Below are 23,070 nucleotides of genomic sequence, written 5' to 3' on the forward strand. Positions count from 1 at the left end.
ATGAGCTTTCTGGAAAGGTTAACACACTTTCCTTCTTGAAATCTCTTTAGGGCAGACGGAGGAATTTTTACTCAGACTTCTTTCCACATACAACATCAATAAATATGGAAATTAAAGCTTCAAATCTCACTTCTGATGAAACAATATGCTGTCTAAATTCAGTTAATTGCAAGGTACTTAGTGTTGAAAAACAAAGATATGCTAATCTTATTAAAATGTGCCTAGTTAAATTTAGCTATAAATTCCATTCAGGGACCCCTGCTTTATACATTGTTCCAAGTTAGGATGTCTGGAAAGAAAACCACCCACTGTGCAGGATACAGAGTTACTAATTTGGAAAGGTGAAAAGTTTAATTATGAGTCTATTTTTCTGGGGAAAAAGTGAAACAAGGCGGAATTCTTAATTTTTTTTGTTTGTTTAGATTAAACCATCTGAAGGACTCTTTCACATTGTTTACATTCATATTACTCGGACAGTAAGAAAAGCTTTTAACATTTTTCTCTGTTTCATTTGAATTGAGGTTGTTTTTAATATATACAAATGAGGGAAAGAGTCTTAACTGAAGTAGAGTTCAACACTGTTTAGACAGATTTGAACAATTTTTAATTTTCCAGACAAAGTGTACAGCAGGTTAAAATCTAACTAGGCATTAAGAGACCAGAGTTTCAATCCTGACATTTTTGCCCATCAAGGCAAAGATTGTAGTCATTACAGAGCCTTTCTATATTTCAATTTCTTTATATATAATCTGGGATAAAACAATGATGTATTTAAAAACAACTTTTATTTTTATTTATTATAAAATAAAATATATGTTCTTTATAGAATATTTATAACACTTACAAAATTGGTATATACGTATACATACATATATATTTACATACACACATGCACTCTACTATCCATAATCCAATCACTCAGATGTAACTCTATTCAATGTTGGTTACATTCCTAGCCACATAGCCATTCATCTATGCACACCTGCATGCATGCATGCATCTGACCATCCATTAGCAAATAAAAGATCATACAGTAGCTATTTTTTATAAACATCTATATTCAATTGCTTTATGATGACTATATTTTCATATTATTAGATATTCTTTGAAAATATGATATTAATTTTTTTAACAACCACCCATATGTTATTGAACTAGGACAATATTGTTGGGTGTTTGGTTTGTCTCATTTTGCTTTGCAAGGATCCTGCAGGGAAAATCTCCATGTGATATATTCTTAGGCACATCTATGGTTATTTACAAATCTGATTGTGGCACTCCTTTTGCCCCTCAAGTCAAATCATGGTCTGATATACAGAGACCTCTAACATTCATTAAAGGTCCCCTGCCAACATTTGCTGTTGGTAGCTTCCTTGCCCACTGGCTTCAGTTACACAAACCCACTGTCCTTTCCAGAACTCACAGTGCGTCTCCTGTTGGGAATTTATTTCTTCATCTCACCAATCTGGCTAACTTAAATTTATTCTCCAAATTTAAATTCGTGCATCATTTCCTTATGGAATTGCATCCTGAGCCCCATTTCTCCCACTGCACATTGTTGAGCAGTGCCTCCTCTGTACTTGGCCACTGGGATTCCATTCATCTTCTATTATAGCACTTACGCTCCATCAAAATGGCAGAGCTTCCTGTGTACTTCCCCTCCTGGATGGTGAGGGTGGAAGTTATGCTTTGTGCATTGCTGTATTTCCAGCAGGTGGCACAGTAATAGGCACATATTTGATGCACATAAACATTGGCTGAATGAAAAAATTAATGAATATTCCATTACATTTCTTGTGTGGGTTAGACACCATTCAGTTAATGAAGGAGAGGAACATACTTGGGAGAGAAAAGGAAATAATAGGAAATCCTACACTAGGTTTCTGGATATCTGGATAGAATACTATGTTCAAAAGTTTGTTGGGGCGCCTGGGTGGTCACGATCTTGCGGTCCGTGAGTTCGAGCCCCGCGTCAGGCTCTGGGCTGATGGCTCAGAGCCTGGAGCCTGCTTTGGATTCTGTGTCTCCCTCTCTCTCTGCCCCTCCCCCGTTCATGCTCTGTCTCTCTCTGTCTCAAAAATAAATAAATGTTAAAAAAAGTTTGTTAAATAATAAACATAAGTATTATAATGTATTATGCAAGAAAGTGTATTGAATACATTAGAAACTTGGGTGGGGTAGGGGCATAGTTTCTGAATATATCAAGCATAACTTTGTACCACTATCTCCATTTTATCCCAGCTGCTACTACAATGACCAGTTCTCTGCAAGCTCCAACCAGTTTTGTGCAGGTGTAATCTGATGGTGTAATCACCTCAATATATGACAGTTCCTGTCTCTACTAGTCTTAGAGCTTCCCTGAGTGGGATGCCTAACCATGAGAACTGGCTCAACACTCAAGCATAAGCAACTAAGAGTGTGAGTGTGTGTTGGGGTGGGGAGGAGTTAATGGGGAGTTTTGCCTGAGGTGCCACCCTTGACCAACAAGGGCAAAAGCCAATGAATAAGCTTTTCCCCTTTACCTCCCCCAGGCAGGCAGTTATGACATGCATCTCAATGAGACTCCTCAGAAGGTCCTGGCAGGATTCAGCACCAGTTGCCTGCAGCAGTGGCCAATTCAATTACACATCCCTACAGCTGCTATCCCTTTGGCCCTGTTTCATCCTTCCTAATCCTTCCCTTCTGTGTCTTGGGGTCACTTCCCAATTAAACTACCTGCACACAAGCCTTTGTCTCAAGCTCAGCTCTCAGGGATATCCAGTCTAACAAGGACCTTTACAGTTTCAGGCTTAAAACTATAGGGAGGTCTCATGCTCTTGTACTCCAGAAAACTACAATTTTCAAGAAGAATGAGATTCTTTAAAAGTATGGAAAATAATTTGGTTGTAATGTGTTTATTTCTCCCTTTTTGAAGACCCAGAATTTATGGATTTTTTATAATGCCTTCAGAAAATAAGAATTATTTTTCTTGCCTCTGAGAATATACCTAAATACTGTATAAGTTTAATACTGAGGGATTCAGCTGTTGATACCTTTCCTTGGTTTTATTAATTAACCATATATCGACACTATTATGCTTGTGGTAATTGGCATCCTATTTTTTCTGAGCTGTTTATTTTAGGAAAGTCTTATTTGACTATATCAATTCTAATTGAAATCCTTTGCTTAAAGAGGGAATATTAGTGAATTTACTTAAAATTTTCAAAATGGTTAGGCATCTAGGTGCTATAGTCCTAAGAATTCATCCCATTCACTTACCACAGTAAATTCTTATATGGCAGGCATTATGTCATGTACTCAGGTTACAATAGAAGTTTGAAGTGGTTCCTGCTCTTAAGGTGCTGGCAGGTTGGAGAGAGACCTCCTTGTAATAAGCAAATGCGATGGAGTCCTGTGGGTCCCATGCCAGAGCAGGGCACTGCCTAACCAGAGGGAGTGGAGGATTTTACTGGGAGTAGAAAGTGGGAGGGGGAGTAGTTCATGAAAGCTTCATAGAAATGGTAACATTTGGGTCTCATCTTAAAAGCGATGCCAGGGACTCTGAGTAGGGAAGGTCAATCCAGGACGAGGGGGACAGTATAAACAAAAACAGAAGCACCTGGGAGGTGGTGGGAGATAATATGACATGGATTTTATTATGTAGGCACTGGGAGCCACTGAAAAGAATTAGGCAGGAGGATGATTTGACCAGCAACGTGGCTTACTATAGGTGAGAACAGAGGCAGGAACATTAATTTCAAGACTTGGCAGAAATTAAGATGAAAGGCACTGAAGTCCTGGGTCAAGACATCATCGGAGGAAATGGAGAGAAGGGCTTGTGTGGGAGTAATGTATTTAGGGAGTTAGTATTTAGGGCCTCCCATTGGTTGGGAGCAGTGAGTCAGTCTGCTTTGCTGAGTCTTAGGAGAATTTATTGGTCTTATAGTGCCCTAATGGGCATTAGCCCCTGGGAACGGGGGATGTAAGGCCCTAGGCTCATCTATAAAATTTTCACAAATTTTTATATCAGCTTTGTCCTTTGTTCATGTTTTTTTGTTGTTTAAAAAATTTTTTTTAATTGTTTATTTTTGAGAGAGAGGCAGAGTGTGAGTGCAGAAGGGCAGAGAGAGAGAGAGAGAGAGAGAGAGACAGAATCTGAAGCATGCTCCAGGCTCTGAGCTGTCAGCGCAGAGCCTGATGTGGTGCTGGAACTCACCAACTGGGAGATCATGATCTGAGCCCAAGTAGATGGCTCAACTGACTGAGCCACCCAGGTGCTCCATCCTTATTCATGTTTGACTACCTGTTCCCAGGTTGGCAAACTTCATGCAACCCTCCATCTTTATAACAAGCGATGAGATACAGGGAGTGAGCTTATAGATATAACTTTTGCACACATTTCAGAGATGTTTTTCTCAAAAGTCTCATACAGGAATCCTACTCCTTTGGAAGTGGTACCACTCAGTTCTGACCATAGACCCAGAGACAGTGGATAGCTGGACCTGGGGGATTCTAATATCATGGTTTTAATGATCTTTCTTCTGTTTTTCTTAACGACCAACATGATTACATTTAAACAGCAGCAAACCTCCATAAACCATAATACAAATAGAGAGCAAGTAAAGGCAAATGTTTTCAAGTGAAAAGGGGAAAGAAGAAACTATATTCACATCTGTATATGACTACACACTTATAGAAGATACACGCTAATATTTTTTCTGAATACATTCTGATTATTTTCAGAAAAATTGAATTTTTAAAATAGTACATGCATTGAAACAATTTAAAATTGATTCTTTAGGGAAAGCATTTGTTCAAGCAAATATAGTGTAACTGAGTCTAATACAAAATTATAAGCTCTTAGAATGCAGTAATAATAATAATAGTTTACCACTTGTATAAAAAAGTAAACTATATGCTAATATATATGTATGCATGTGTGTGAGCTTTGTACACACAACACACACTGATAGATACATTACATCTATCTTTTAATATATATATATATATATATATGAATATGATGTGTCTGTATAGCAAACAATGTAACAAAATAAATTCACAGATAACAACATTCAGTGGATATCTGTAATGATAAACCAAGTCATAGTACAAAGTAAAATTGACCACTATGATAAATTGATTACATAAATAACCCCAAATTTTCACTGCTTCCTGTATCCATACCCTTGGCAATATGATCTTGCAGCTACTTCCATTGAAGGATGAACTATATCTTCCCATCCTAAATCTGGCCTACTTTGTGAATCATACTGGCCAACAGATTGTGGCAGAAGTGACCATGTGCCGCTTCTGGCCCCAAGAAGACTTGTCCATTTTTGCTAGGTCTCCTCGAACCCTGTCACTGCAATGACAGCAAGTCTGGGACAGTCCACTGGAAGATGAGAAAGTACATGGAGGACAGCTGAGTTTTCCCCACCTGAGACTATCCTAAAATAGCCAGCTCCTGGTCAACTCACCTATGAAATACAGACTTTTGAGTGACCCACCAGAATCACCCAGTGAACCTAGAGACTTGTGAGCAAAAGATAAATGGTTTTTGTTGTAACCGTTGATGATTTGTTTTTGTTATGCAGCATTACTATGGTGATAGATAAATGAAAAAAATACATTCTTAGATGTATAGATGCATATATAATAATAAAATTGGTATAAAGCAAGTAGTAAAAACAGTAAATTGGAATGAATTTCAAGATATGGAGACTAATATTTTAATATAAGTCAAAGTACAAACAAACAACAACAAAAATGAATTTGAAGGAATGTTAGCATCATGGATGCCCTAACACATAGTAACTGAATAATAGCTCTACTGGCAGTAGGAAAGTATGATTTAATTTAAATAATAGAAACTAGAATTTTTGTTAACATTATAGCTAATGAAAGTGCAAAAATACAAAAACACTTTTTAAAATTTCTCTACCTTCTCAAAATTTAGAGAATCATCATTTTGAATTATCACTCTTCCATGTGATTTACTTAATCAATGGTATTAACTGCAGTACAAACAATTGCTTTTATTTTCCAACAGTAAATCATTATTATTTTGAAACACTCATGTATAGACAAATGATGTGTGATCTTTTATTACCAACCTTCTTAAAATCTTAGAATCCTGGAGGAGGCAGTATACTCCCAGACACTTAAGATGGGAAAAAAGCACATGTAAGGAAAAGTAAATATAAAGGAAACTGAAGAAGAACCATCAGAGATACAAGAGGAGATCCAGAAGAGACAGCCAAAGGAAAATACAATTTGTAGAAAAGAGTAGTCGGCAGGGTTAAATGTTGCTGAAAGGTTCAGATGATACAAAAAAGTATCAATTCAATTTGACAACGTGCCATTAGCGATCTTAGAGTAGTTTAGTCAGATAAGCTGCAGGAGAAAAATGCACTGCAGGTAGACCATCCCTGTGAAGAAGTTGGCTACAAAAAATGAGAAGAAGGGTTGTATCTGAAAGGAGATACAGGATCAACTTTGTTTCTTTTTTTATGATGAAACTATTTTAAGAATATTTCAAATAAATAGTGAAGGAATCAGTACACAGATAAGCATAGCAAGAATAAGGAAATGGTCATATTAAAAGAAGAGAGTGCTGTGGATAGAGTGATTTATTGCAATTTAAGATTCAGAGATGATTCAGGTATGGGAGGCTGAGAAAAGACTGATCACAAGAGGGGTTGCTGACAGAGATTTAGGAACTTTGAAGAGTGTTGACTGGGTTTTTGACATGGATATTGAAGGAAATTTTCACTGGGTATAGAATTATAAGTTGATAATATTTTTCTTTAAGCACATTAAATGTCATCCCATTGTGTTATACAGTTGACATTTGAACAACAGAGGTTGGAAATGTGAGGTCCACTCATACATGGATTTTTACAGTAAAGCACTGTTAATATATTTTCTTTTCCTTATGATTTTCTTTTTTTTTTTTTTTTCAACGTTTATTTATTTTTGCGACAGAGAGAGACAGAGCATGAACGGGGGAGGGGCAGAGAGAGAGGGAGACACAGAATCGGAAACAGGCTCCAGGCTCCGAGCCATCAGCCCAGAGCCTGACGCGGGGCTCGAACTCACGGACCGCGAGATCGTGACCTGGCTGAAGTCGGACGCTTAACCGACTGCGCCACCCAGGCGCCCCTCCTTATGATTTTCTTAATGTCATTTTATTTAGCTAACTTTATTGTTTTTTTATGAAATTTATTGTCAAACTGGTTTCCATACAACACCCAGTGCTCATCCCAAAAGGTGCCCTCCTCAATACCCATCACCCATCCTCCCCTCCCTCCCACCCCCCCATCAACCCTCAGTTTGTTCTCGGTTTTTAAGAGTCTCTTATGCTTTGGCTCTCTCCCACTCTAACCTCTTTTTTTTTTCCTTCCCCTCCCCCATGGGTTTCTGTTAAGTTTCTCAGGATCCACATAAGAGTGAAACCATATGGTATCTGTCTTTCTCTGTATGGCTTATTTCGCTTAGCATAACACTCCAGTTCTATCCACATTGCTACAAAAGGCCATATTTCATTCTTTCTCATTGCCACATAGTACTCCATTGTGTATATAAACCACAATTTCTTTATCCATTCATCAGTTGATGGACATTTAGGCTCTTTCCATAATTTGGCTATTGTTGAGAGTGCTGCTATAAACATTGGGGTACAAGTGCCCCTATGCATCAGTACTCCTGTATCCCTTGGGTAAATTCCAAGCAGTGCTACTGCTGTGTCATAGGGTAGGTCTATTTTTAATTTTTTGGAGGAACCTCCACACTGTTTTCCAGAGTGGCTGCACCAATTTGCATTCCCACCAACAGTGCAAGAGGGTTCCCATTTCTCCACATCCTCGCCAGCATCAATAGTCTCCTGATTTGTTCATTTTGGCCACTCTGACTGGCGTGAGGTGGTATCTGAGTGTGGTTTTGGTTTGTATTTCCTTGAGGAGGAGCGACATTGAGCATCTTTACATGTGCCTATAGACCATCCGGATGTCTTCTTTAGAGAAGTGTCTATTCATGCTTTCTGCCCATTTCTTCACTGGATTATTTGTTTCTCGGGTGTGGAGTTTGGTGAGCTCTTTATAGATTTTGGATACTAGCCCTTTGTCCAATATGTCATTTGCAATTATCTTTTCCCATTCCGTTGGTTGCCTTTTAGTTTTGTTGGTTGTTTCCTTTGCTGTGCAGAAGCTTTTTATCTTCATAAGGTCCCAATAGTTCATTTTTGCTTTTAATTCCCCTGCCTTTGGGGATGTGTCAAGTAAGAAATTGCTACGGCTGAGGTCAGAGAGGTCTTTTCCTGCTTTCTCCTCTAGGGTTTTGATGGTTTCCTGTCTCACATTCAGGTCCTTTATCCATCTTGAGTTTATTTTTGTGAATGGTGTGAGAAAGTGGTCTAGTTTCAATCTTCTGCATGTTGCTGTCCAGTTCTCCCAGCACCATTTGTTAAAGAGACTGTCTTTTTTCCATTGGATATTCTTTCCTGTTTTGTCAAAGATGAGTTGGCCATACGTTTGTGGGTCTAGTTCTGGGGTTTCTGTTCTATTCCATTGGTCTATGTGTCTGTTTTTGTGCCAATACCATGCTGTCTTGATGATTACAGCTTTGTAGTAGAGGCTAAAGCCTGGGATTGTGATGCCTCCTGCGTTGGTCTTCTTCTTCAAAATTACTTTGGGTATTTGGGGCCTTTTGTGGTTCCATATGAATTTTAGGATTGCTTGTTCTAGTTTCAAGAAGAATGCTGGTGCAATTTTGATTGGGATTGCATTGGATGTGTAGATAGCTTTGGGTAGTATTGACATTTTGACAATATTTATTCTTCCAATCCATGAGCACGGAATGTTTTTCCATTTCTTTATATCTTCTTCAATTTCCTTCATAAGCTTTCTATAGTTTTCAGCATACAGATCTTTTACATCTTTGGTTACATTTATTCCTAGGTATTTTATGCTTCTTGGTGCAATTGTGAATGGGATCAGTTTCTTTATTTGTCTTTCTGTCACTTCATTATTAGTGTATAAGAATGCAACTGATTTTTGTACATTGATTTTGTATCCTGCAACTTTGCTAAATTCATGTATCAGTTCTAGCAGACTTCTGGTGGAGTCTTCTGGTGGATTTTCCATGTATAATATCATGCCATCTGCAAAAAGTGAAAGCTTGACTTCATCTTTGCCAATTTTGATGCCTTTATGTTAAACAACAGTGGTGAGAGTGGATATCCCTGTCGTGTTCCTGATCTCAGGGAAAGAGCTCTCAGTTTTTCCCCATTGAGGATGATGTTAACTGTGGGCTTTTCATAAATGACTTTTATGATCTTTAAGTATGTCCTTCTATCCCGACTTTCTCGAGGGTTTTTATTAAGAAAGGTTGCTGAATTTTGTCAAAGGCCTTTTCTCCATCGATTCACAGGATCATAGGGTTCTTATCTTTTCTTTTATTAATGTGATGCATCACATTGATTGATTTGCGAATGTTGAACCAGCCCTGCATCCCAGGAATGAATCCCACTTGGTCATGGTAAATAATTCTTTTTACATGCTGTTGAATTCGATTTGCTAGTATCTTATTGAGAATTTTTGCATCCATATTCATCAGGGATATTGGCCTGTAGTTCTCTTTTTTTACTGGGTCTCTGTCTGATTTAGGAATCAAAGTTATACTGGCTTCATAGAATGAGTCTGGAAGTTTTCTTTCCCTTTCTATTTTTTGGAATAGCTTGAGAAGGATAGGTATTATCTCTGCTTTAAACGTCTGGTAGAACTCCCCTGGGAAGCCATCTGGTCCTGGACTCTTATTCGTTGGGAGATTTTTGATAACTGATTCAATTTCTTCTCTGGTAATGGGTCTGTTAAAGCTTTCTATTTCCTCCTGATTGAGTTTTGGAAGTGTGTGGGTGTTTAGGAATTTGTCCATTTCTTCCAGGTTGTCCAGTTTGTTGGCATATAATTTTTCATAGTATTCCCTGATAATTGCTTGTATTTCTGAGGGATTGGTTGTAATAATTCCATTTTCATTCATGATTTTATCTATTTGGGTCCTCTCCCTTGTCTTTTTGAGAAGCCTGGCTAGAGGTTTATCCATTTCACTTTTTCAAAAAACCAACCCTTGTTTTCGTTGATCTGCTCTACACTTTCTTTAGATTCTATATTGTTCATTTCTGCTCTGATCTGTATTATTTCTCTTCTTCTGCTGGGTTTGGGGTGTCTTTGCTATTCTGCTTCTATTTCCTTTAGGTGTGCTGTTAGATTTTGTATTTGGGATTTTTCTTGTTTCTTGAGATAGGCCTGGATTGCAATGTATTTTCCTCTCAGGACTGCCTTCACTGCATCCCAAAGCATTTGGATTGTTGTATTTTCATTTTCATTTGTTTCCATATATTTTTTAATTTCTGCTCTAATTGCCTGGTTGACCCATTCATTCTTTAGTAGGGTGTTCTTTAACCTCCATGCTTTTGGAGGTTTTCCGGACTTTTTCCTATTGTTGATTTCAAGCTTCATAGCATTGTGGTCTGAAAGTATTCATGGTATGATCTCAATTCTTGTATACTTATGAAGGGCTGTTTTGTGACCCAGTATGTGATCTATCTTGGAGAATGTTTCATGTGCATTCGAGAAGAAAGTATATTCTGTTGCTTTGGGATGCAGAGTTCTAAATATATCTGTCAAGCCCATCTGATCCAATGTATCATTCAGGGCCTTTGTTTCTTTATTGACCGTGTGTCTAGATGATCTATCCATTTCTGTAATGGAGTGTTAAAGTCCCGTGCAATTACCACATTCTTATCAATAAGTTTGCTTATGTTTGTGAGTAATTGTCTTATATATTTGGGGGCTCCTGTATTTGGCGCATAGACATTTATAATTGTTAGCTCTTCCTGATGGATAGACCCTGTGATTATTATATAATGCCCTTCTTCATCTCTTGTTACAGCCTTTAATTTAAAGTCTCGTTTGTCTGATATAAGTATGGCTACTCCAGCTTTCTTTTGACTTCCAGTGGCATGATAAATAGTTCTCCATCCCCTCACTCTCAATCTGAAGGTGCCCTCAGGTCTAAAATGAGTCTCTTGTAGACAACAAATAAGTGGGTCTTGTTTTTTTATCCATTCTGATACCCCATGTCTTTTGGTTGGTGCATTTAGTCCATTTACATTCAGTGTTATTATAGAAGGATATGGGTTTAGAATCATTGTGATGTCATAGGTTTCATGCTTGTAGCGATGTCTCTGGTACTTTGTCTCACAGCATCCCCCTTAGGATCTCTTGTAGGGCTGGTTTAGTGGTGATGAATCCCTTCAGTTTTTGTTTGTTTGGGAAGACCTTTATCTCTCCTTCTATTCTAAATGACAGACTTGCTGGATAAAGGATTCTCGGCTGCATATTTTTTCTGTTCGTCACATTGAAGATTTCCTGCCATTCCTTTCTGGCCTGCCAAGTTTCAGTCAGAGTCAGAGTCAAAGTCAGAGATCAGAGATCAGAGTCAGAGATCAGTCACGAGTCTTATAGGTCTCCCTTTATATGTTAGAGCATGTTTCTCTAGCTGCTTTCACAATTTTCTCTTTATCCTGTTTTTGCCAGTTTTACTATGATATGTCATGCAGAAGATTGATTCAAGTTACGTCTGAAGGGAGTTCTCTGTGCTCTTGGATTTCAGTGCCTGTTTCCTTCCCCAGATCAGGGAAATTCGCAGCTATTATTTCTTCAAGTACACCTTCAGCACCTTTCCCTCTCTCTTCCTCCTCTGGAATACCAATTATGCGTATATTATTTCTTTTTAATGCATCACTTAGTTCTCTAATTTCCCCCTCATACTCCTGGATTTTTGTTAATCTCTCTTTTTCTCATCTTCTTCTTTTTCCATAATTTTATCTTCTAGTTCACCTATTCTCTCCTCTGCCTCTTTAATCCGAGCTGTAGTTGTCTCCATTTTATTTTGCAGTTCATTGATAGCCTTTTTTAGCTCCTCTTGGCTGTTCCTTAGTCCCTTGATTTCTGTAGCAAGAGATTCTCTGCTGTACTTTATACTGTTTTCAAGCCCAGCGATTAATTTTATGACTATTATTCTAAATTCACTTTCTGTTATATTGTTTAAATTATTTTTGATCAGTTCGTTAGCTGTGGTTATTTCCTGGAGATTCTTCTGAGGGGAATTCTTCCGCTTGGTCATTTTGGATAGTCCCTGGTGTGGTGAGGGCCTGCAGGGCACTTCCCCTGTGCTGTGGTGTATAACTGGAGTTGGTGGGCGGGGCCGCAGTCAGTCCTGATGTCTGCCCCCAGCCCACCGCTGGGGCCACAGTCAGACTGGTGTGTGCCTTCTCTTCCCCTCTCCTAGGGGCGGGATTCACTGTGGGGTGGCGTGGCTCATCTGGCCTACTTGCACAGTGCCAGGCTTGTGGTGCTGGGGATCTGGCGTATTAGCTTGGGTGGGTAGGCAAGGTGCACAGGGGTGGGAGGGGCAGACCCAGCTCGCTTATCCTTTGGTGGTCCGCTTTGGGAGGGGCTCTGCGGCACCGGGAGGGAGTCAGACCTGCTGCCGGAGGGATGGATCTGCAGAAGCACAGTGTTGGGTGTTTGCGAGGTGCAAACAAGTTCCCTGGCAGGAACTGGTTCCCTTTGGGATTTTGGCTGCGGGATGGGCGAGGGAGATGGCGCTGGTGAGCGCCTTTGTCCCCAGCCAAGCTGAGCTCTGTCGTCCGGGGCTCAACAACTCTCCCTCCCGTTGTCCTCCAGCCCTCCCGTTCTCCGAGCAGAGCTGTTAGCTTATAACCTTCCAGATGTCAAGTCCCGCTTGCTGTCGGAACACACTCCGTCCGGCCCCTCCGCTTTTGCAAGCCAGACTTGGGGGCTCTGCTTGGCCGGTGGGCCACCCCTCCGCCCGGCTCCCACCCTTCAGTCCGTGGAGAGCGCACCGCCTCGCCGCCCTTCCTACCTTCTTCCGTGGGCCTCTCGTCTGCGCTTGGCTCCGGAGACTCTGTTCTGCCAGTCTTCTGGAGGTTTTCTGGGTTATTTAGGCAGGTGTAGGTGGAATCTAAGTAATCAGCAGGACCCACGGTGAGCCCAGCATCCTCCTACGCCACCATCTTCCCAGGATCCTCCTAGGTTAATTTCATAATGGTCTAAGAGCAGACATTGTATAATTTCTATTATTTTAAATTTATTCTGGTGTGTTTTATGGCCCAGAATGTAGTCTATCTTGGTAAATTATCCAGGTGATCTTTAAAAAAAAATTTTTTTTAATGTTTATTTTTGAGACAGAGTAGTAGCGGGGGAGGGACAGAGAGAGGGAGACACAGAATCTGAAGCGGGTGGAACTCACAAACAACTAGATCATGGCCTGAGCTGAAGTCAGACACTTAACTGACTGAGCCACCCAGATGCCCCTCCAGCTGATCTTGAGAATAATATATAATCTGCTGTTGTAGAACAGATTGTGGAATAGTCTGTGAATGCCAGTGATTGATGTTCCTGTTGAGTTTAACTATGTCCTCATTGGTTTTCTGCCTGCTGGATATGTCCATTTTTGATAGAGAAGTATTAAAATCTCCAAGATAATAGTGTTGCCATCTATTTCTCCTTTCGTTTGCATCAGTTTTTGACTCACATAGTTTAATGCTCTGTTGTTGGGTATATAAAATTAAGAATTATTATATATAACTAAGGATTATTAAGTCTTCTTTTTTTTTTTTTGAACATTTATTTAGTATTGAGAGACAGAGAGAGACAGAGCATGAGCAGGGAGGGGATGGGCTGAGAGACGGGGAGACACAGAATCCAAAGCAGGCTCCAGGCTCTGAGCTGTCAGCACAAAGCCCCACTCGAGGCTTGAACTCACAAACCGGAAGATCATGACCTGAGCCGAAGTTGGTCACTTAGCCAAAGGAGCCACCCAGACGCCCCAAGGATTATTATGTCTCTTAAAGTATGGATCTCTTTATCATTATGTAATGCCTCCACTATCACTGGTAACTTTCTGTGGTATAAAGTCTGCTCCAAAATTAATATAGCCATTTCCACTTTCTTTTGATTAACATTAGCCTGATATATCTTTTACCATTCCTTTACTTTTTGTTTATACTTAAAGTGGGTTTCTTATGGATAACATATAGTTGGGTCTTTTTGATCCACTCTGACAATCTCTTTTAGTTGATGCATTTAAACAATTGATTTTTAAAGTAATTATTGGCATATTTGGGTCAGTATGTCCCATATTTGTTTCTTTTTTCTATTTCTTGACCTTGTTCTTTGTATTTTTGTCTTCCATGCTTTTTCTTTCTTTTGTGGTTTTAATTAGTCATTTTATATGACCCTATTTTCTCTCTGTTCTTAGCTTGTTAATTATATTTTTTCTTTCTTTCTTTGTTTTTGTTTTTTTTAACCTTTTAAGGTGGTTATCCTAGGGCTTGCAATATATATTTACAACTAACCAAAGTCCTTTTCAAATAATATTATACTGCTTCATGGATAATTCAAGTACCTTATAATAATGAAATATACCTAATTCTTCTCTCCTGTGCATGTGTCATTCATTTCACTTATATATAAGCATATATATAACATCTATCTATATATAGCAAATAGATTGTTGCTATTATTATTTTAAAAACTTAGCTTTTAGATCAATTAAAAATAAGAAAAATAAAAGTTTTTATTTTACCTTCATTAATTCATTATTGGATGCTCTTGCTTTCTTTATGTAGATCTTCAAAGTTCTGACCTATGTCATTTTTGTTCTCTCTGAGGCACTTCTTGCAAGGTAGGTCTATTTGCAACAAATTCTATCAGTATTTGTTTTTCCAATAAAGTATTTCTCCTTCACTTTTGAGGAATAATTTCTCATGTTACAGAATTTTAGGTTGATGGTTATCTTCTCTCAGTACATTAAATATTTCAATCCATTCTCTTCTTGTTTGCAATGATTTCTGAGGAGAAGTCAGTTTAATTCTTATCTTTGCTACTCTATAATTAAGGTGCTCTGTGCTTCTGACTTCTTTCAAGATTTTTTTCTTTATCTTTGATTTTCTGAAGTTTGAGTATTATATACCCTAGTGTAGCGTTTTTTGTTTGTTTGTTTGTTTGTTTTCCTATTTATTTTATTTGGTGTTCCCTGAGTTTCTTGGGTTCGTGGTTTTACATCTGACATTAATTTTGGGAAAAGCTCATCATCCCTTTAGATATTTTTTCTGTTCTTTTCTTGTTTTCTTTTCCTTTTGGTATTGCTATTATGCATATGTTACACCCTTTGTAACTATCCCAATGTTCCTGAATAGTCTGTGCTGGTTTTTCCAGTCTTTTTTCTCTTTGCTTTTCAATTTTGGAAGTTTCTATTGTCATATCCTCAGAGATGTTTTTCCCCTCATCTGTGTCTAGACTACTAATGAGCCCCTCAAATGCGTATTTCATTTTTGTAACAGTGTTTTTGATTTCTAGCATTTCTTTTTGATTTTTCTTAGAATTTCCATCTCTCTGTTTACATTATCTGTCTACTTTTTCCATTAAGGCACTTAGCATAGTAATCATAGTTTTAAAAATTACTGGTTTGATAATTCCAATATTTCTGACATATCTGACTATGGTTTTGATGCTTATTCTATCTCTTCGTACTGTGTTTTTGCTGTTAGTACGCCTCCTAATTTTTTGTTAGAAGGCCGACATGATGTACTGGGTAAAAGGAATCATGATAAATGGTCCTTTAATGATGGAGTGGTAAGGTGTGAGGGGAGGAAAAGCATTTTATAGATCTCAGTGTTTTGATGGGCCTCTGATTTTAGGCTGTGAACTTCACGAGTGCTTCCCAGTTTTTTGTTTTTCGTTTTTTTTTTTTTTTTACTCCCCCTTGGGTGGGACAGAATGGTTAGAGTTGGCTGGAGTTGGGTATTTCCCTTCCTCCAGGTAAACTAGTTTTTCCTGATAGCAGACCTGGTGAAGAAGAATAGATGCTCTGGTACGTTTCAAAGTATTTCCTTTTCCCCTTCCCTATTGGAAGTTCAGTGGAATTTCCCTCCAATATTCACTGTGAAGACCCAGTAGAGCTCACAGAGTTGAAACACACAAAAGCATAGTGGTCCCCAGCAACAGGGTTCCTCTAGAAATTTTTACTTTCAGACTTGCCCACACGGAGTCTCCAGCCGTTTGTGAAATACAGTTCAGATTTTCCTACCTCAACACTGGTTCCAGAGGAGGCTTCTGCTTGTAGGTTTCTGCTCAGGTAAATGTGTTTCTCTATATCCACTTGACTGTCTCTCCGATCTTCAGTGTGGCAGTTTATCCTGTGACCTTGCTTCTCTGACAGATCTAAGAAGAGTTGTTGACTTTTCAGTTTGGTCAGCTTTTAACCTGTTGTTAGGATGTAGTTGGCAACTTCTTAGCTCTTTACATGCAGGACCAGAAACTGGAAGTCACTAAGTTTCATTCTTGGAGAGTTTGTTTTAAAAAGCAGCTGACTTGCGTTGTCAACATATCTGTGTATGAGAACAAATATATAAAATATAAACCTGCGTGAAACTTCACATTGCACTGTGGTGCAGAGGAGGCCAAGTGACTGCTTTGGAACATGTAACAACATGTATTAAAGGTAACATTTGATTCCATTATGGAGAGTCCAGCTAGGTATAGATTTGCTTATGTATGACACCAAGCATTCTCATTTTTAATGATATATTTTGGAGTTGAAAGAGTTTTGGCTAGTTACATCATGTTCATGCATTAATATTTACATATATATTTAAATTAATTTCACAAGCAAAGTGGGTTTACTACAGATATTTTAAGATGTAAAAACAGATGTGTGCTGCTGAAATACATTAAAATCCATCCAATGAGTATGTTACTTAAAAAGAGTCTAAATTACTTTGAGTAATATTAATTAAAACATCCTAAAATTATTTCCATTTTCTGTCAGTATAGCTACAAATCTCTTCTGGACCTTTTTTATATTTTTGAATATAGAGTATGATGGAATTGACTAATGATAGATGTGAAAATAAGCTGATTAAAACGTTTGAGAAGGTGCCTGACTAGCTCATGTAGGTGTGCTTGTAATGTTGTTTAGTATGCTGCTCAGGAAGGAAAAATTCACATGTTTCCTAGTAGTAGAATTGCTGACCTTGACTGGGAAGAAACTTCAAAGAGTTAAAGCACTTACTCTTTATATTTTAGCTTTTTTTCCTGATTACATAAATAATATATCCTTGTTAAAAAAATTCAAAAGAGCACAGAAATGTGTAGCACAGAAATTAATAGCCTCTTATAATCTTTCCTCTGCCTACTCACCACTCTTCCATGATAATTTATGTATATTCTTCCAAATTTTGTCACATATGTTGCAATAGTTATCATTATTATTGGTGCATATTGATATATCGTAAATACATTCTGGCATTAACTTTTTTACTAACAGTATTTTGAACATTTTTTTGGTTGGTCTATATAGATTATATGTTCATTAAAAAAAGTACTGCATATTATCTTATTGCTTATATTTTGCCATAGTTTATTTTACCAATTGCTTATTGTTGAATAATTGTGCTCTTTCTAATTTTTACACACTTGAAAATATTGCTTAAAGAATATCTTTGTGCACTTGTGAAAGCATTTCATTAGGAAAAATTCTGCAAGTAGAATTGCTGAGTTAAAGGATGTGCATATTTTCAGTTTTAATAGCTAGTGACAAATTACCCTCCAAAAGGCTTGTACCAATTTAAACTTCTGTTTACCAGTTTGTTAGTCAACTCTGATTATTGTCCTTCTTCTAAAATCAATTTTATGATAAAAAAATTCTTGTTAGTGTTTAATTTTACATGTAATAGTAAATATACATATATTATATACATGTAAAATAATAATACCCTTAGTGAGATTGAACGTTTGTTGATATGCTTGTTTGTAATTAAAACAATGTTTAAAAAAATTTTTTTTAACGTTTATTTATTTTTGAGACAGGGAGAGACAGCATGAATGGAGGAGGGTCAGAGAGAGAGGGACACACAGAATCCGAAACAGGCTCCAGGCTCTGAGCTGTCAGCACAGGCCCAATGCGGGGCTCGAACTCACGGACCACGAGATCATGACCTGAGCTGAAGTCAGATGCTTAACCGACTGAGCCACCCAGGCGCCCCTAAAACAATGTTTTAATGAGTACAATTTCTAGTTGAGTACTTTACTGATAAAGTTACTCAACTTTCTTAAATTTACTAGACAACATAATATAATTGCTGGTCTGGTTTTGGTCCATGTTATTCTATAGATGCCTGTAGCTGATGAGTCTAGCTGAAAACCATCACCAGATCAAGCTTAATTTATCTCATAATTTAAATGATACTAATATGACATCTCCAAAGTTATGAAAAGTTAATTCTGATGCTGTTGACAATATACTAAACATCTGGATGTAATGTGAAAATTTAGTGTGACCATCTAGAGACTACCCAAAATATCTGGATGTTTGGTTTATGTAGTTGTGTCATTTCTGTCTTTAAAATTCTTTATCCTCTTTCTCTATATACTTGTCCCTAATGCTGCACTTTTCAATGTGCTTGCAAGGAATAAATATATGTCTTTTGTTTTCCCCTCTCCTTTGAAATTCCCTTAAATTTCAGATTTATTTATGTCCTGTCCAGTTTGAATACCTATTGACATATTAGTGTTTTGAGAGAAAAATGAAAATTAGCCTACCTTGTTAGCTAGCCTTACTTTAATTTCTTAATATGGTACTGCTAAGCATTGGCTGCAATTGTTTGAAAGCTAACAAACTGGTAGAAATGCCAGCGTATCTGCCTTCCTTTGCCTCAGAGAGCTAAGACAACTCGTTCTACCTCTCCTGTGCTCATGTTCACTTGCAACCGTGTATGCCTTTCTTCCCACAATATCCTCTTCCTTCTTACTTTTATAAAGAGTATGGAAACGACATACCATGGGCTCACTGTTCTATCTCCACTTCATTGCCTCTACCTCATCTGTTCTTAATTTAGATACTAAGATGAACATTCTCCCTGGATTTTTGCATTGGTCACTCTCTTTATTTCTGCATCAATACCCAGAATCTTTGCTCTGAATCTCCTCCCCACTTCTGACATTTCATCTCACAGCAATTCTGATCACAGCTAATTCATTCATTTGAACATTTCCTCCCTCTAATGAGTCCTTGTACTTCTAGAGCTCTAGGGGTAGCCCTCTCCTCCCTCAAAGTCATTCAAAAGCCCCCTCTCACTTAAGCATATTCAAATAAAGGGGATTCAAGAAAGACTTTGGATCCTTAGCCCTGAGCCCACTGTCTGTACGTCTGTTCATAAATGTCTTAGCATGTTAAACCAATCCTGTTTCTTATCATCTACTTTTCCAGTCCAATTGCCTTTTTCTGCACTGATTCATTTGTTCATGGATTCATTTATTCCTAAGATATTTATTAAGTTTTCACAGGTATATAAGGCAACACTAAGTGTCTCTTGGGATGGAGGGCAGCAGTAGAGAGGGGGAAAAGTGCTCTTTCCTTTCTTTAAGGAATTTGCAGTCTAGACGGAGATCGAGTCATTTATTTGCAGAAAAGTTGATACTACATATGATTAAGTGACAGATGTTTGGTACAAGTTGGTACAAGCATTATGTGCCTTGGGATGTTAGAGGGGAGAGTAATTTCTTTTGAAGGGAGGATGGAGTTGGGAGGTAGGTATAAAGGAGCTGGCCTTGAAGCACGGATAAGATTTGAGAGGCAGGGGAGAGTGAGGGAATTCTGCAAAGAAGAAAGGAGATATGGCAGGTAGACAGTCCTGATGGGATGGACAGGGTGTGTGGATATACAAACCTCCTCTGAGGGTGTAGCAGTAATTCATGTGAGGTGTATACACACACACACACACACACACACACACAAATATATATACAAATATATACAAATATATCCTTATTTGGGGGGAAATTGAATTAAAATAGTACTTTTTGGGGCGCCTGGGTGGCTCAGTCAGTTAAGCGTCTGACTTCAGCTCAGGTCACAACCTCACGGTCCATGAGTTCGAGCCCTGTGTCCGGCTCTGGGCTGATGGCTCAGAGCCTGGAGCCTGCTTCCCATTCTGTGTCTCCCTCTCTCTCTGCCCCTTCCCCGTTCATGCTCTGTCTCTCTCTGTCTCAAAAGTAAATAAATGTTAAAAAAAATTTTTTTTAAATAGTACTTTTTATCAGACTGCTGATAAAGTAACCTTAATAGAAATGTATGAGAACTAGTCATTGTATGCAGAGAAAACCAAGATCAGTGAAACCTACTAGGAGTCTTAGAATAATTGCAATTTAAAGTATCTTAGAATTATTTCCACACTCAGAATGTATTTGTTTTATTTGAAAAGATTTGGTAAATGGAAAATTACTTCTTTTCCCTCTGCTATATAATGAGCCATCCCCTCTTGGGCCACTTGGAATTCTTCCGCAAAACTTGGCAAATGAGCCATGGGTTCTAACAAACATCAAATTCCATGAGTTGAAGAATATTAATACAACTCAGAATTTTGGGCAAAATTTTGGACAAAATATCATTTGTGTGGGGGATAAAACTAAAAGAATATTCTTATAGTGTGTTTCTGTGTACTATATGCTCTATTTAAATAGCCGATTTGTTATTAGTTTTATGAACAATTCACAGCATTGATAGTGTGTTTATTTTTCTTACATCTAAGTTTTTCTTATATCTGAATCACGTGTTGTTTTGCATCAGTGATTTCTCAGTGAAAGCTCAGTTCCCAAGTCCTTCATCCATTCTTTCTCTCTTTCCTCTTACCTTCACACCCTAGGCCTAATTATGAAACGACTTCAAATAAATACAAATTTTTAAACAAAAAAACATTCTGCTTCCTGTGAACAATTGACTAGTTTTTTTCCCCCTCTTTTCTCTTTGAGAGTTCTAATTCACTTGGAGTACTGTGCAGTTGGCCAGGCCTGAGATTTCTGGGAGCTGTAATTGTGTCTCATTAATTCTTACAGTAATGGAGGGTAACTATAAGGAACATGCAATTAGTGGTTTGGTCAATGAACAGAGCAGTTAATCAGCAGACAAAGGATGGGGCTCAGGGCCCATTAGACTGAAAGGAAGTGTTAGTGCCGTCCTGGGCTCCAGGAATGCACTTGGACATGCCTGCCCGTTGGACGGCCTCAGAAGACTATGTTTGTCTTTTTTGCTAAACCAGCTCTTTTTTTTTTAATTGGTGTGGTATGTGTTTATTCAAACACTTGAGAGATTCCTGAGTATCCTGCTATAGTACACCATGCATTTTTCTCACCTCATGTTAGCTGGTATGTTTTTTTTTCTCCCATTGCACAAATACATGCCAAATACACACACAACAAAAAAGCAAAAACAAGCCAAAAACCGACCAACCAAACTTCAACAACAAAAAAGGAAGAAAAAAAGTACAATACTGCTTTAGTGAAGCATATTAGAGATAAAGATCCTTAGCTGACCCCTCTGTCATCAGAAAATAGATGAATGCAGAGACCAATAATGTTTAAATAAGCCTTTGTGTTGTCACTCAGTCATAGCCTCCATATTCGTCACTATAAAGTGGACCTTTATACTTTTGAATGGAGATGCTTTAAATACATGTAAATGTATGCAGATAAGCATATGAGTCTTAAAATGTTTCAGGCCTTATAGCTACAAGTAACCTCAATTGTATGTTTTCTGTGAGAAAGTCTTGTCAAACTATTCTAAGGCTTCGAAACAAAAGTTAACCTAGCAGAATAGGGTTGTTTTTTCTGAACAACATGGACCATAGTGCCCTTGCCTAGGAAATCCATGTGAAGGTTACAGACAGAATCCTGTGAAATGCTGTAAATGTGAAGTGATGATTATATAAGAAAATGGATTTATCAATAATACATTGCCTTGGGGTAATTCTGAGCTTGAGCAAACAGTTCTTCAAATAGAATGACATCTCTACTCCTAAGTAAAGCATACATTTGGAATAAAGAAGGAATGATTACATTTGCTTTTAAAAAATGAAACTAGCTTAATAATTAACTTATTTCCTGAGTCAAGTGCAGGCCTGAAAATAAAGGTAGAGTTTTTTTTTTTCTTTCTCCAAACCTGTCTGCTGTTTTATCTTCCTGGGATTCACATTGGAAACGAAGAAATGTTCAAAAAATGAATTCTCTGAGGCATTATATTAGAGATTCAGCTATTTTTGAATAATTAGCTTCATTTGTTAAATATTTGAAACATTTTCTACTCGGAGGTAAAGAATAGCATAGTGGAAGATGAGAATTACCAATGATATGCATTTTTCAGAAGGATCCTTCTTATCAATTAATAAGGAAGAGTAGGCCCATTCTACCTCCTATTTCTCTTATTCAGATTTTCTTCTCTAAAGAGATATTATTTTTTATTCAAAGCATCAGAGAACTTGTATTTTCAATGCTGCGCATTGTTTCAGAAACTGGAAGGCTGCGACAGCAGGAGGTGCGGAAGGCAGCAGTCACTCAGCTCCACGTTAGCCAGCTGGGTATAGCCAAGAGTCACCCTCTGAGACTCAGTTTCCTCATCTGTAAAATGAGGGTTTTTAATCTAGGTGATCTCCAAGGTTTCTTTTAACTGTGTTCTTTTTGACGTTTTTAGGACAAACAGTGGAACAATTTCAAGTGTTATTTGTGTCTTGCAGTGTAAACACAGGATTTACAAGCCACGGAAGACAGGATTTGGGTTTGCTGCTGCCTCTGCTGCTGTGGGCTATGGCATTGTTAAAGGAAGATATTAGTTGTGAAAGGGCTTTCTCTCTGATCATTTTTCCCTCTCTTGTCCTGATTTGCCTAATTGCTGACAATCTACCTTGTTTCCTAGTGAATAAGGCTTCTTCATCTTCTGGAGATTGTTTTAATTACCTTGGTCTTTTAGATAGCATATTGTCTGCCTGCTTACATCTGGCAGCGGTCTCTGCTGGGCTAGTTTTTCAGGCACTGTTTCATGAATCGGGAACAAGTCGACTTCAAGACTCTCTGTAGGAATGATAGGATTTTTTGGTTGCACATTGCTTTATAAAGCAATCTGATTATGGAATATATCTTCTAACCATGAATGTGTTTAGTTTCTCATCAGAAT

The sequence above is a fragment of the Lynx canadensis genome, chromosome B4, assembly GCF_007474595.2.
Source record: "Lynx canadensis isolate LIC74 chromosome B4, mLynCan4.pri.v2, whole genome shotgun sequence".
Classification (NCBI taxonomy): Eukaryota; Metazoa; Chordata; class Mammalia; order Carnivora; family Felidae; genus Lynx; species Lynx canadensis.